We start from the raw sequence: 13593 nt of genomic DNA on the forward strand, positions 1-13593 counted from the left end.
ATATTCCAAACTTAAAACTTTACAGTTCTTTGCTATTCCTGCAGTGAGTAATGTTCTCCGTCAGCCACAGAATAGTATACCGTTTTGTTGGTGGACAGTGTCTCTTCTGTGGCATTAAAACTTTCGTTATCCGTATATGTCTTGGGTGTCTTCTAGTCGTTAAAGGAAGTTTGTATCTCCTATCTGCTCGTATTTGGTGCACAGAAATCTGTGCTCTGTTGTTTACTCCAGAATAAAAAGTTACTAGTTTCCCAAGGTTTAACTGCGTTAAGCTTTTCATTTGTTGCTACTATTTCATTCACTACCTGATACCAGGCTCATTGTACTTGAAGAGTCAAGTGTCTGTTGGATACATTTGTCCATGTTGCGTTTTCGTCCTGTTCCGATTTGTTGTGCAACTCTAAATGCAGATTTTGTGGAAGCTTTCTGACTTACCCAATCCATTAAGGGAAAGAAAAATAAAAACGAAGCCTCTGTTTTTTGTATTTTTTTCCAGGGTGCGATCGCTCTCGAAATTAAAACTAGAGTGAAAATACGATAAAGCTTTGCGCAGTGTCTCTAGTACCCATTGCACTTTTCAGTTCTGAGCATATAGTGGGCACATAAAGATGCCAAGAACAGTAGAATCTCCCATCCCGCCATGTGTACCGAGCGGGGTGGCGCAGTGGTTAGACACTGGACTCGCATTCGGGAGGACGACGGTTCAATCCCGCGTCCGGCCATCCTGATTTGGGTTTTCCGTGATTTCCCTAAATCACTCCAGGCAAATGCCGGGATGGTTCCTCTGAAAGGGCACGGCCGACTTCCTTCCCAATCCTTCCCTAATCCGATGAGACCGATGACCACGCTGTCTGGTCTCCTTCCCCAAACCAACCAACCGCCATGTGTGAAGTACATGCTGTCATTCAATTTCTCCATACCGAGGGGAACCACTTAATTTCGTGCATCCCATATAACTGAACGACATGTATGCCAGCGACGCGCGGCAATGGTGCAGGGAGCCAGAAGCACGACGTGCATACGTCCATGATGCAGGCGGTCAAGGGAAGGAAACGAGTTTCGACGACTTTGTTCAGAGTGGATCAGGCGATTCTAGAAAATCGTCTACGAAGGGAAATTCATTACAAGCCAAGGGGAATGTTATCATCAGGCATTTCCTTCTTCATGACAACGCTCGGTCGCACATCGCAGCTTCAAGACGATCCTGCAGTGTTTTCTATTAGAAGTGTTTGATCAGCCACCATTCAGCCGGACTAGAAGTCCTCTGATTTTCCTCTCTTGGTAACATGAACCGCTGGCTATGAGAATAGCATTTTGTCACAGCCAACGAGATGCAGACCAGCGTAGACAATGGGCAGAGGCAGGTACCTTCTATGACCAAGGTATTGGGAAGTTGTTACAACGCTACGACGGATGTCTGAAAGTCGCAACGGAATCTATGTAGAGAAGTAACTGGATAGTGTAGGCCTAGTTAAATGTTACAACTAAAAGATTTTATATAGGGTTTTCATTTAGTGGCCGATCTGACCTTGAAAAAACAATTACGTACACGCAATTCTATGTGTCATCATCATCATCACTGTTCTGCCAAAAGTCAGGTTTTCACATGGTAGTTCTCCAGGCTGTCCGGTATTCTGCCATCCGCTTCAGGTCTGCATAATTTCCTCTTCCCTTTATGTCGTCTATCATCTTGTACCTCCTTCTTCCTCTCGGTCTTCTCCCACAAACCAATCCTTCCAAAGCAACTGCTAGCATGCACTCCTTTCTCAATGAATGCCCCAACCAGTTCTTTTTCCTTTCTCTTACAACCTTCAACAGATATTTTCCCTCACCAACCCTTTCCAATACTCTTTCATTACTCACTCTTTCCATACAGCTTATTCTCTCCATTCTCCTCCACATCCACATCTCAAATGCTTCTAACCTTTTTTCATCCTCTCGTCTCAGCGTCCATGTTCCTACCCCATATAGTGCCACACTCCAGACAAAACATTAGCCAAGCCTTCTCCTTAGACCTTTATCTAATTTTCCACATAAGAGTCTCCTCTTTCTGTTGAATGCCTCCTTCGCTATGGCAATTCGAGTTTTCACCTCCTGGTGACATCTCAAGTCCTCAGTTATTGTGCTTCCAGGATATTTAAATGCACTTACTTGACTAATGGTAGCTTGTCCTATTTTAATATTGGACAGTCTGCGTCTTGTACTGATGACCATACTCTTTGTATTTGCTGTGTTTATTTGCATCCCATATTCCACACAAGCTCCATTCAGATCTTTCAGTATGTAATTCACTGTCCGCTCACTTCCTGCCACTAATACCATGTCATCAGCAAATCTTATACATTCTATTCTCTTTCCACCAATACATATTCCTCTTTTCCCATCTAAGCCTTTCGCAATAATCTGTTCAAGGTATGCGTTAAACAACAGTGGGGAAAGGCAACAATCTTGTCTAACACCTTGTCCAATGCTGCTCCCTTCTGACATTTCATTTCCAATCCTTATACTTAGTTTCTGGTGTAAATATAGATTCTGTATCAGTCGTCTCTCTTTCCAATCTACTCCTTTCTTCTACAAAATATCCATCAGCTTGTTCCACTGAACTCTGTCAAAAGCCTCTTCTAAATCTATAAAAACAGCAAAGATTTCACTACCTTTTTCCATATATCTTTCCCCTATAGTTCTTAACAGGCCAATAGCATCTCTTGTTCCTTTTCCTCTTCTAAATCAGAACTGCTCCTCTGCAATCCATCTATCCAGCTTGCCATAAGTGTAGCGGTCCATTGTTGTCATCAAGACACATTTAAATATGCCTAATAATAAATATCCGGTCCATCTTACTACTGTATTCCAAGTAATGTAGCCTAATCCAATTTACGACGTGACTGGCGTGAAATGTATACTCTGGTAGGTTCAGATTTCGTGGTGGTAGCTGTTAGACCATTCTGTCGTACCTTTGCATTCTTCCGTGATGTATACAAAACCAAGCCATGCTACTGAGCCCCTAGCCACTGAATCTTGAAATGTCTGTAGACGACCCTTACCTTCCATTCAGAAGAGGTCAACCAAATAAAACGTATAGGGTATCTATTAGCTAATGTTACGTTGTTTAATCGTCTAGGATGGGCATTAAATTGCAATAAGCAGAAGGCGGAATTTGTTTCCAGTTTTCTTAATGCACGATGAAAAGTTGTTACAGAGTTTATGAGGCATTTACCTGAAAATCCATCAACGTTCTCGTCCATCCTCAATCGTAATTGATGGATTTCTTAGGATTGCAGTTATCGTCTTCTCTTCTACCACAGATATACTTGCGTTGCGAGAAGGGGCATTAAAACGGTAATACAGGAAAATGTTCTGTTCCAAAAGCGTTCCCATAAAGCGGGAAACAAGCTATAGTCTAAATTGTTTTCATTTGATTTTGTGTTCAACCAAGACTACAATGGAACCCTAAATCAAAAAGGTCAGGCCACACTATTGTACCTGATAAATGGAATTCCACTGTCATCAAATAAGTCACTTAAATATTGCGAGCCTCTATCGCTCATTAAAGTACCATTTCACGTGTCGTCATTTATTGCTCCATACAAAGTTCTCCCACTGGTCCGCATACGAATGGTGACATTTATTTGTACCGTAGGGTGTAGCGCATTCATTCTGGCGATCGGTGGGTTTTGGAGAAACAACCGAACATCATTATCGAAGTTTTGCCCCGCGCGATGTATCGTTCTCTTAATGACCTGTACAGAAAATATCCAAGCTACGACAAGGTCATTAGAGACGGAATACAAACTTGAATAGATGATGAAGAAAACAGTCTATACCTTTTGCAAAGGAACCGTAACGGTATTCGAGTTAGTGGATTTAGATAAACTTCGGAAGAGCTAGATCAGGAGATGCGTATACTCGTAGGTATTTGAACCCCGCTACTCCCGAATGAAAGTGGAATGTGCTGGCCAGTGCGCCAACGTCTGCCTCCGAATGGCAACAGAAATTCTCTGCGTAGACTGAGGATATCTGGCGTCTGATACTTGTAGCGATCTTTGATGCTTCATTTCTGTAGAACAGAGAGTGATGTTAAGGATTCCTTGACGTAAGCCTATTCGCTTTACGACGAGTGTTCAAAAAGTAACGGGAATTTTGTAATTTCATGTGTTGTACTGTTCCGATTCGTTCTGTTTTTTCGTTGCTGTATTGGTAAACCTGTCTGGAAAATGGTCAGTTGGGTTACGGGTTTCTGTTTGAAGTATCGGAAATTACATGCTTATTATAAATTGTATCAGAGAATTTGTATAAAACTTTGATATAAGAACGGTGTAAAGTAGTGTAGCAGAGTTGTATAGGTGTTAAATATTACTTTTGGTGAGTTTAGTGTGAGTAATAAAACGGTTAACGACTGGTGTTAGCGTTTCGAAAATGGCTGTGAGAGCGTTGACGAGTCTCCTAGGGGCTCCAGCATATCATCAATTGATGAAATATGGAAAAAGTGAAATAAAAGATCGCAGAATCAAAGTCTAAGAAGTCGCTGAACTACGCTGATTTGTCAGTTGGCTCATAGCATAAAATTTTTTCGCATGTTTTGGGTATTAAATGGGTGACAACAAAAATTTGTTCCTTTAGTACTGAATTTCTAACAGCGGTGAGAGAAAATCGGCCAGCAGGCTCTACATGGAGTCAACAGCTATGCAAAACTACTGAACAAGTGAAAAAACATATATTTACTGATGTGACGTTGAAACTAGGTCCCAATCGTTCCAGTGGAAGTTTGATGGATCGCCAAGACCGAAAAAAGATTCGAGAAGTGCTGTCAAATGTGAAGGATATGCTCATTGTGAATTTCGATTTTGCCAGAAGGTCGAACGATCAATAACGTGTATTACTTGGAAGATCACCGACGTCCGCGTGAAGAAAACCGTAAGAAGGGCCAGATGTTGAGCGAAACAATTCGGGCTTTGGCATTAGTACAATACACCTCATACTTCCTTTTTTTGTTAATTGCTGACCAACAGCAATACCGTAATGACGTTGTAGCCCCCATATTCGCCAATCATCGCCTCGTGTGCTTTTTTTATGTTCCCAAAAAGAAGTAAACCCTAGAAGGACGGTCGTTTTAGGAACACAGATGAAATTGAAACAGCATCGCTGAGAAAACTAGGTTGCCCAAAGATCGGTGTTCCAAATGCGAGTCTGATGCTGGAAAAAGCATTGGCGAAAGTGTATGAAATCTAATGCAGATTCTTTTGAAGAGGGCAACACTGATGTAGACGAATAAATAAAACTCGTTCCTAAAAACAAAAATTTCCGTCGTTTTTTGAACACACCGCGTTCATTGACAACGGGCTTGGGAACAGGTAATTCAGGGAAAGTCTTTCTCTCCCGCCGATATTCCCCGTTCAAACGCTTCCTGTCCTTTCCGTTCGCTCATTCTGACACAAACCACGATCAGTATGTTACTTGTAGTTTTTTTTTTTTTTTTTTGTCACACGTAATTCGGCAAGTTTGACGCTGTCCTCCATGTTTTCTTACCTTGTGATAATATTTTCATATTTGCGTTAACTCTTATGCCCAACATCCTCCATAAGCTCTTCTGGACATTCTACAGTTTCTCTACTACTGTTATTTCTCCCTACTGCTCCTTCCATTACCAAGTTAACTATTCCTGGATGTCCCACTAACTTGTCCCCTTTCCTGGTAAGTGTCTTGCATACCGTTCATTCGTCTATTCTTTTCAGCACTGTTTCGTCACTTATGTTTACTGTCCCCTTATTTCTTTCATTATACTCGGAAGCAGCACACAAAATACTTCCAGCTTCTAAATTACCGATTTCAAATGCTGCATGTATCAGTTCCATATGATACTGTTTACTGTTTGCGACACCGGTGGTAATAGAGAGCACATTCGCTGTATTGGGTGGAGAATTTTGCCTGCGTTGTGTCTGTGACAGGTGTTGATGTACATTTTTTATGCAAGGCGTTTGACTAAGGTACAAATGAAAGGACAAAGTAGAGGACAATGCAACAAGCAAATAATTCTAAAAGCATAGGTCCGAAAACCAGTGATTCTTCCAACACGTTTACATTTCCTACCTGGCTGACTAAGTGACCGTGTGTACCTTTATTTTCAGCAGCGCAAGCTAATCTAGTCTTTGGGAGATATTGCTTATGGTGAAAGGGTGCGTATGTGGCGCACTTGCACCTTTTCATGTGGCTGTTTGGGAACACGTAGCTCGAATCTTCGACACCAAGTGCACCGGTCGTGGCTCACCAACGCCGCAGCATCCCAGATTCCCAGGTTTGAATCCGTCGAACATCTCTTTTGTGTGGGCATATCTTGAAGCTCTGATGCACTCCAGCCATTTTTGTAGTCCCGGTGGTCTGCGGTAATGCATTGTGGATGGTTGTCAATACGTTCGGAACGCGCCTGAAATTCTTTTAGCGCGTACGGGCATCAATGAAGGGACGTACTGAAGCTTACCTTCACATAATCGGTAGTAATGTGAGATACTTGTATTGACGCGTTTGTCCGCAACTGCATATCTGTTGTCTGGAGTGGCCTTGTTATAAGGTGTTGATGTACTCAGTCGTAATGCAACTATATAGCTGTATATTATTTTGACGCTAAGGTTACAAAGTTACAAACCTTACATATTACCAATAATGAGTAAATTTTTTGTTATTTTGCAACACCGAGCGGGCTACACTGACAAAACCAGATTCGATGGCCATCTATTGTTCTCTGGCTTAGGGCAGCGTGCGAAAATACTCCCGAAGATCACTTAACTACCGAAAGGAAGTGTTCACGGATTTCTCGGCAAGTGGAAAAATCAAGAATTTTGGCAGGGTGGATTGTCGAGTTTTCTGCACTGAAAACAAAAGCGTTTCCTATATTATTACTATTTTCAATCTTCTGCCTTTGCGAATGCAGATTTTCTGCGAGGGCTGCTTAGAAGACTATAAATCTCAACACAGAAAAAGAACCTCGAATTCTGTTTCTGATATTAAACCGTCCTTCCAAAAAATGCTCTGCAAGCTAGGCCCAAGGGATTCAGCAACATTTACAAAACTTGCTTTTAGTTTAGTAGTACTGAAAAGTTGATTATTAAATGCAGTCTACAGTATTTATACAGTCAGTCCTATTTGTAAGTGCATTAGTCTATATAAATGTGAATTATAATTTTTTATTAAGTCAGAATGTATTTTACTTTTTCCTTCAGTAAACTGATCAATTTCTGAATTCTTATTTTTTTTTTTCAAGAAACTCGAGCTCCCCATTTAGTGTTATGACGCCCTTGTAGAGGTGCGCGCCCCCCTGAATCGCCCTTTCGTTTGCACCTAAAACAGTCAAACAACCTGTATATAAATTAAACTTACCATCTCTCTCTCTCGCATTCGGTGAATGGCCAGGTTGAAGGGGAGTTAGACGAACGAATGCGACTGAGGCTGTTGGTAAGCCAAACTCAAGGTGAGAGATAGATGTGCATGTTTCCTTCTTCTGCATATGAAGCATATTTGCTTTCAAACACCTGGCTACGCGATAAATGTTTGCTATATCCAGTGTAAGCCTTGGAAAATTACCGTAATCTCAGCTGATTCGAGATAATAAGAAACATGGTGTCCACCAGTCATGGATACTCGTGTAATACGTGGATACTAAAAACATCAAGTTATCGCTTGGTTCTACATAAAACCACGCGATGAATGGGAGACCTATATGAGTTACTGGGTATCAGTTTTTGAATGATTATAAACAACTGTTACTGTTGTTCTTAGTGTAGTGGTTGAACTCTAGAGTCGGGGTTTAAACAGAAATTGATTCTTGACAGATCTTGACTCGTAATTGTTTCTTCAAGAATTACATTCATTCGGCAATAACTCAGTTCAAGGTGATTTATGACTGTCTTCGAAGTATGAGATAATCGTGGTTTGAACGAGACGAAGAGCGAACTCCGCAACTTCCGAAAATCTGTATTGCAAATCGTATTGAAAAGTGATTCGTGTAAAAATGTGAAAGTTCCAAAATTTAAATGAATTCAGTCCGTGAAAAATGTTCATGCTTAAGCTACAAAAGTAATTTTCTTGGTACTAGATCGCGTTTGCTCTCTCGAGGAAACAATAAAGTACAAAAGTGAAAACAATTTAATATAGTCTGAAGTGATTCCCATATTTGCAGCATTCCACACGATTACCAACGGCTTCCACCTGTTTTTTGTGCTGCTTGTTTTTTTTTTTTTTTTTTTTTTTTTTGTTTCAGCTTTATGAGTAGCGAATGCCGTTTAATGCTTGAATAGTAAATTACATGTAATAATAATAATAAGAATAAGTCCTTCTTCCATTATACGTTGTAAAATCAGCTTTCTAATTTACATACAAACTGGTCTCTCCAGCTTCACCATTAATAAGTACAACACTGTTCTAGAGCCACGCACTGGGAATAGCACGAGGAGAACACGTGTTTCTAATTCTGAAATGTCGTTAGTGGACCATAATGTAATTCCAACAGCCAGGCATTGGTCGTACATATTCTTTTCACTATGATGTCCCCATTAATTAATTTTTCATCCTTTGACAACGTTGCTTCATTTTTCTACTATCATGCAATTGTGTACATGCACATTGGTGTATAATGAACGGCTGTTAGTGAAAAAAAGACTTACTCAATTTGTTTACAGTGCGTACATATGAAAATGTGGTGTTACGAATATAATTACGGAAGGCACTGTCACCCACTCTACCTTTTTCCTTGTCTCACTATGCGTCACAATATATTCATTAATTTTACCACAAAAGTGTTACTATTTATTCACAGGTAGCATGCTCCGTCATGACAGTCTATTTACAGGCGATCCAAAAAGCGTCACAAATATTGCATGCACATTTTGTAGTTCAGATTTCTGGATATCAGCTCTTTTATTCATATAAGTCATTCGTAAGTAATTCAGAATTCCGCTCTACTACGCCGTTATCTACGTTTGCTTGATTGCATGAAGTTCGAAACTTCGTTTTGGCAACAAAAATTGCACAGATTTTTAAGCATTGTGTTCCATTCTTGACTTCATTTTTAAATCACTGTTGGGATTTCAAACTTGTTACGGTGGTGTACATTTTAGTTCGATAAACTTCAAAAATATTTCCATTAGCTTGTTAAAATATCAAAATGACTCTAGCGTGCAAGGAATTTTTTTCTTCGTCTTACTTTTGTTTTGCGCTGTCATCGCCAGCGAGCACGAAAGCATTAGAAGATCAAACATTCCCGAATGAAAAGCAAAAAGCAAACATAATTTTCCAGCAGTTATTTGATACAGCTTGTCATCATGTCTAATTGTTTCAGGCGAAATGAAGTTAATTGTTGCTGTTTGTGTCAGTGCAACAATTTGCGAACATATTAAGCGGAACAGTTTACTGCGATGAACCAACAACCGCCAAGAAACCAGCTACGTCCACTGTGCAGTAGTGAATCATCAAGTGTCGAAATTTTGCATGTCATGTGTTATTTGTTGCTCTGAAATATTACATGACAATTACAGAACAATATCCCGCCTGGTGACGGCATTATTTGCGCGAGAAAAACGAAAGATAGACCGTTTTTAACGAAAAGGAAAGAAACGGCATCACGTCAGAAGTTTTAAATGGACAATTTACTCGCAGGAAACACGAAATGGTACCTCAACCGCCGTCGGTGGTTTCTTTCTCGTAAGGAGGAGGAAAAGTGCCTGGCCAAAAGGAAAATTTTCTCAGATGCTAAAGAGACAATAAATATTAACGAGTTACTGACAAAAAAAGTTCATCTGTGGCACAGCAGCTCAGAGAATTTCAGTAACTGTAACAACATAGAAGCTTAGGTGGAAACAGCTGCTGGTACGTTCCTCTTACAGATCTAGCTAATCTTGAGAAACGAGACCAAATGCACTGACTGAAATAGGAATTGTGTATGATAAAACTGCAGGACAGTTTCAGGCTACGAACGTAAGTATCAGTTTCAGGAGAACAAACAACTTTGACGCACGCAACGAGACACTTCGCGACAGATTTCACACTCTAAATCGGCTATTTATAAAATCAGTTGCTCTACTAGTACAACGAGTTATATAGTTCAGACCAAAAGATCGTTCGGCACACCTTTGAAGCGGCACGTAAGCATGGCGGAGTGCGACTCAACGGACGGAAAATGCACGCTTACACAATTTGGGACTAAATGGTAGAAACGTAGTCCACAAATTTCACAACTTTCTAAGAAATGGAAAATAATGAACGTATGAGAATAAAGTGTAGTAGCACCTTAAATGTAGCCCTGAAGCGATTTTTAACGATCAAACTAACTTGTATAATTGTAAATTCTTTGAAACTTTTAATACAAATTTCGAGTGTTCACGTCAAAGCAATATTAAGCGCCATGTATGCTAATATCGACAGCGCTAATTTTCTGATCTAAGGAGTATTCTTTTACTCTTTTTCTTATTGTTTTACACCTATTCGGTGATAGTTATTTCTAAATCTGTTATAATTATTTATTCTTAATCAGAGATAAAACTGCTTCCATCGATCAAATTAGTACGCCATATATATCATCTCTGCATGAACAGCTGATATTATTTTAATGTTCTAGAATATAAACTTCCGCATATAACTTACTCGAAATCTAATGGAATCAATAACGTGCTATGACTATATACTGATCACATCTCACAGAAGTAATAAGGTAATTTATATCATCTAACTACATTATTAATTCGTTGTGTGACCGTTACGCATTTAATGGTATCAACTTTTCGTGTGCCATATCGGTGCATACTTTCTGCCCTGTTAGACACTTATTATTCTTTCTTACGTACATTCTAGCGCCGACTTAAAAGTAGTATAACGCTGGAATTGGGCCAATAGTTAAAAAGTAAATATCTATTTAGTTTTGACGAATATTTAGTCATTTAAATATCTTTCTATCTATTATCTCTTTCGAACCGCAAATAATTCGTACGTGTACGTTTATATTTCTAATTTTTCTTTAGAAGTATTGTTATTGTGGTTTTCAGTTCGAAGACGCAAAATTGGACGCTAGTCTGTCGTGTGCAAGTCTCTTCAGCCTTCCGTAATTTCTGCAACGTATATCCATTTAAACCTTCTTATTGCAGTCAAGCTTATCTCACTCTACGTTATCCGCCACTCTTCCTTTCATCAGCAAATTGACTGTTCGTCGTAGTCTTAGAAAACTTTGATACCGTTTTCGAGCGCTCACATGAGAACAATATTTTAAGCGCCGTATGATAACTGTCGTGCTAATTTCGTGTACTCCAGTGCCCTTTTATTGTTGTACCCCCCGGGTAAATGATGATCAGTACTTCAAAATGTCAGCTGTCTCTTCCTCCAATATAGCCAGGCCATTAACTTCTGTTCTCCTCAATCAATACAGTACACCATTAGATATTCGATCTACCTATCTAATCTTCTGTATTCTTATGTAGTACCGCATTTCAAAGGCTTCTGTTCATTTCCGTACAAGGTTGCACTCAAGGTAATACTAATTGAAAGCAAAACCTATTAGATGTTAACCATTACTTTTGTTTACCAGAAGCGTTTTTCTTGCTATTAACAGTCTGCACTTATTATCATTTCTATTACGACAATCGTCAGTTGCTCAATAATTATCTGCTAGTTGTCGTGTCTCATATCCTAATGTAATTCCTCAGAATCGGCTGGTTTAATGCGAGTACGTTCAGTTATCCCCATTTTATTTTAGTTGATGTGCACCTTATAACCTGTTTTCCAAGACATTAATCTTTCCGATCTACTTATCTTCCAAGTCCTTTGCCGTCTCTGACAACATTACAATGTCGCTAGCAAGCCTCAAAGCTTTCTTCGTTAGAAATAGAAAAAAAGAAATTTTAGTGTAAGGAATAGGTATGAGATGAGTAGCAGAACAGTTCGCCGTGCTTGCAAGTGAAACTGTTCTCCCTGCATTTTCATTTTCAATCGGTGGACATTCTCTTCCACATAAATTTTCTTTGAACAGAGTTTCACGCAGGGGTGCCGGCAACCAGAGCAGCGTGTTTTACGCTCGCGGGTTGTTAAGGGATCCGCAAGCGCGGTGTCGCCGCAGCAGCCCCGGTTTGTCCAGTTGTTGTCGGGCGCGTAGCGTGGCGTGGCCAGGCCCCTCCCTGAAGGCCCGCTCTCCCCCCACCACGGGGCCAGGCGCTGCGCTCCGCCCTCGCCACGCTGTCTCGTAGCCCCGCCCACAGGACTCTCAGCGATGCGGGGAGGGAAGTGGCTCCGCCGCCTGTTTCTTGATCTTCGTCAAACCGCATGTTCTTCCTATGTTTGACAGGATATTTCATGCAAGTGGAGCTTCCGTCAGAGTAGCTCAATCGATACGAAGGGAAATATTTTAGACGCAAAGGGACGTTCACAACACTAGAGAGGCATAAAGTATTGCATTTGGTGACTAGCTTTGTCATTAGACGACGTTGTTAGACCCTGCTAATGCGTCAAAAGTTTGTGTGCCATATCGAGACTCGTACTCCGATACGTGATTTTCGGATGCAGCGAACTAATATTTACGCTATCCAGACACATCTCACGGGCTGACTCAAGTATCAATAACTGTTAGACTCTTTCCCAATCTGAGCAAACTCAACATTACGCTTGTTAGGTAAAAAAATTTATTGTTTCTCACTTCTGCGACTGCTCTGCGGTAACGTAAATTAGACTATGGTAATTAACTGATTTCTGTAAATAGTGGTAAAAAGGTGGTCACTTGGTTGAAATCTATAACGCTCCGCGTTTGTACATAATGGGCAGAGAAACCTAGTACATAAGCACGCCTTCAGCCAACATGAAATTTGGTCGAATCATCTAGCTGTAGGGAGGTCTTCAAATTAATGAGGAATCGAGAGAAAGGTGAAAACGGTGTTTCGGAATGCCGAGAAAGCAGTTACGTCAGATGCGAGCGAAGGCCCTGGAATAACCTAGGACAGAATAGAATCTTTGTACTTGTTGTATGACGTATATCCAAATAAATACCGAGCCACGTGGCAAAGGAATACGTGGTAGAAAACTAGGACGAGTGGACAGGAGAGCACGTATCTGACAGAAGGATCTATAATACTACAGCGGCATGCTGCAATCTCGTAAGAAAATTAGGAACAAAAAATGAAAATTACTTCTGGGTGCCACTTCCTACAAGTCTTGTTGTGATACAGATGTAATTTGATCAGTTGTCACTGGTGATCTACCTTCTTTACAGAGTAGAAAAAGACAGTAAACTGCATTGTCGTTGGACAAATCAGCACTGAAAGGCGTGAAGAGAGTGAAGGACACGGCGGGGCATGTCCGACGAATCAACCGGTTAAAATGCAGAGGTTTTTCTTCTATCTGAAATGTGTTCTCCGTCATCGTCCTTTCGGTGATATTCCATGCTCAGTTTCATAGTATCCACACAAAAATTCTTGATTTAGCCTCAAAGTATTATTCGCGTTTACACAACTGTGTATGCTCGTAGCTGATTTCTCGTGTGTATAGAACACACTCGGTAATGGCACGCTTTAAACCGCCAAAGCTCTAGACCGGATTAGAGCTCGACGGCTGCTCTTTACGCTGCCAGAG

Source organism: Schistocerca serialis, chromosome 2, assembly GCF_023864345.2.
Source record: "Schistocerca serialis cubense isolate TAMUIC-IGC-003099 chromosome 2, iqSchSeri2.2, whole genome shotgun sequence".
Taxonomy (NCBI): Eukaryota; Metazoa; Arthropoda; class Insecta; order Orthoptera; family Acrididae; genus Schistocerca; species Schistocerca serialis.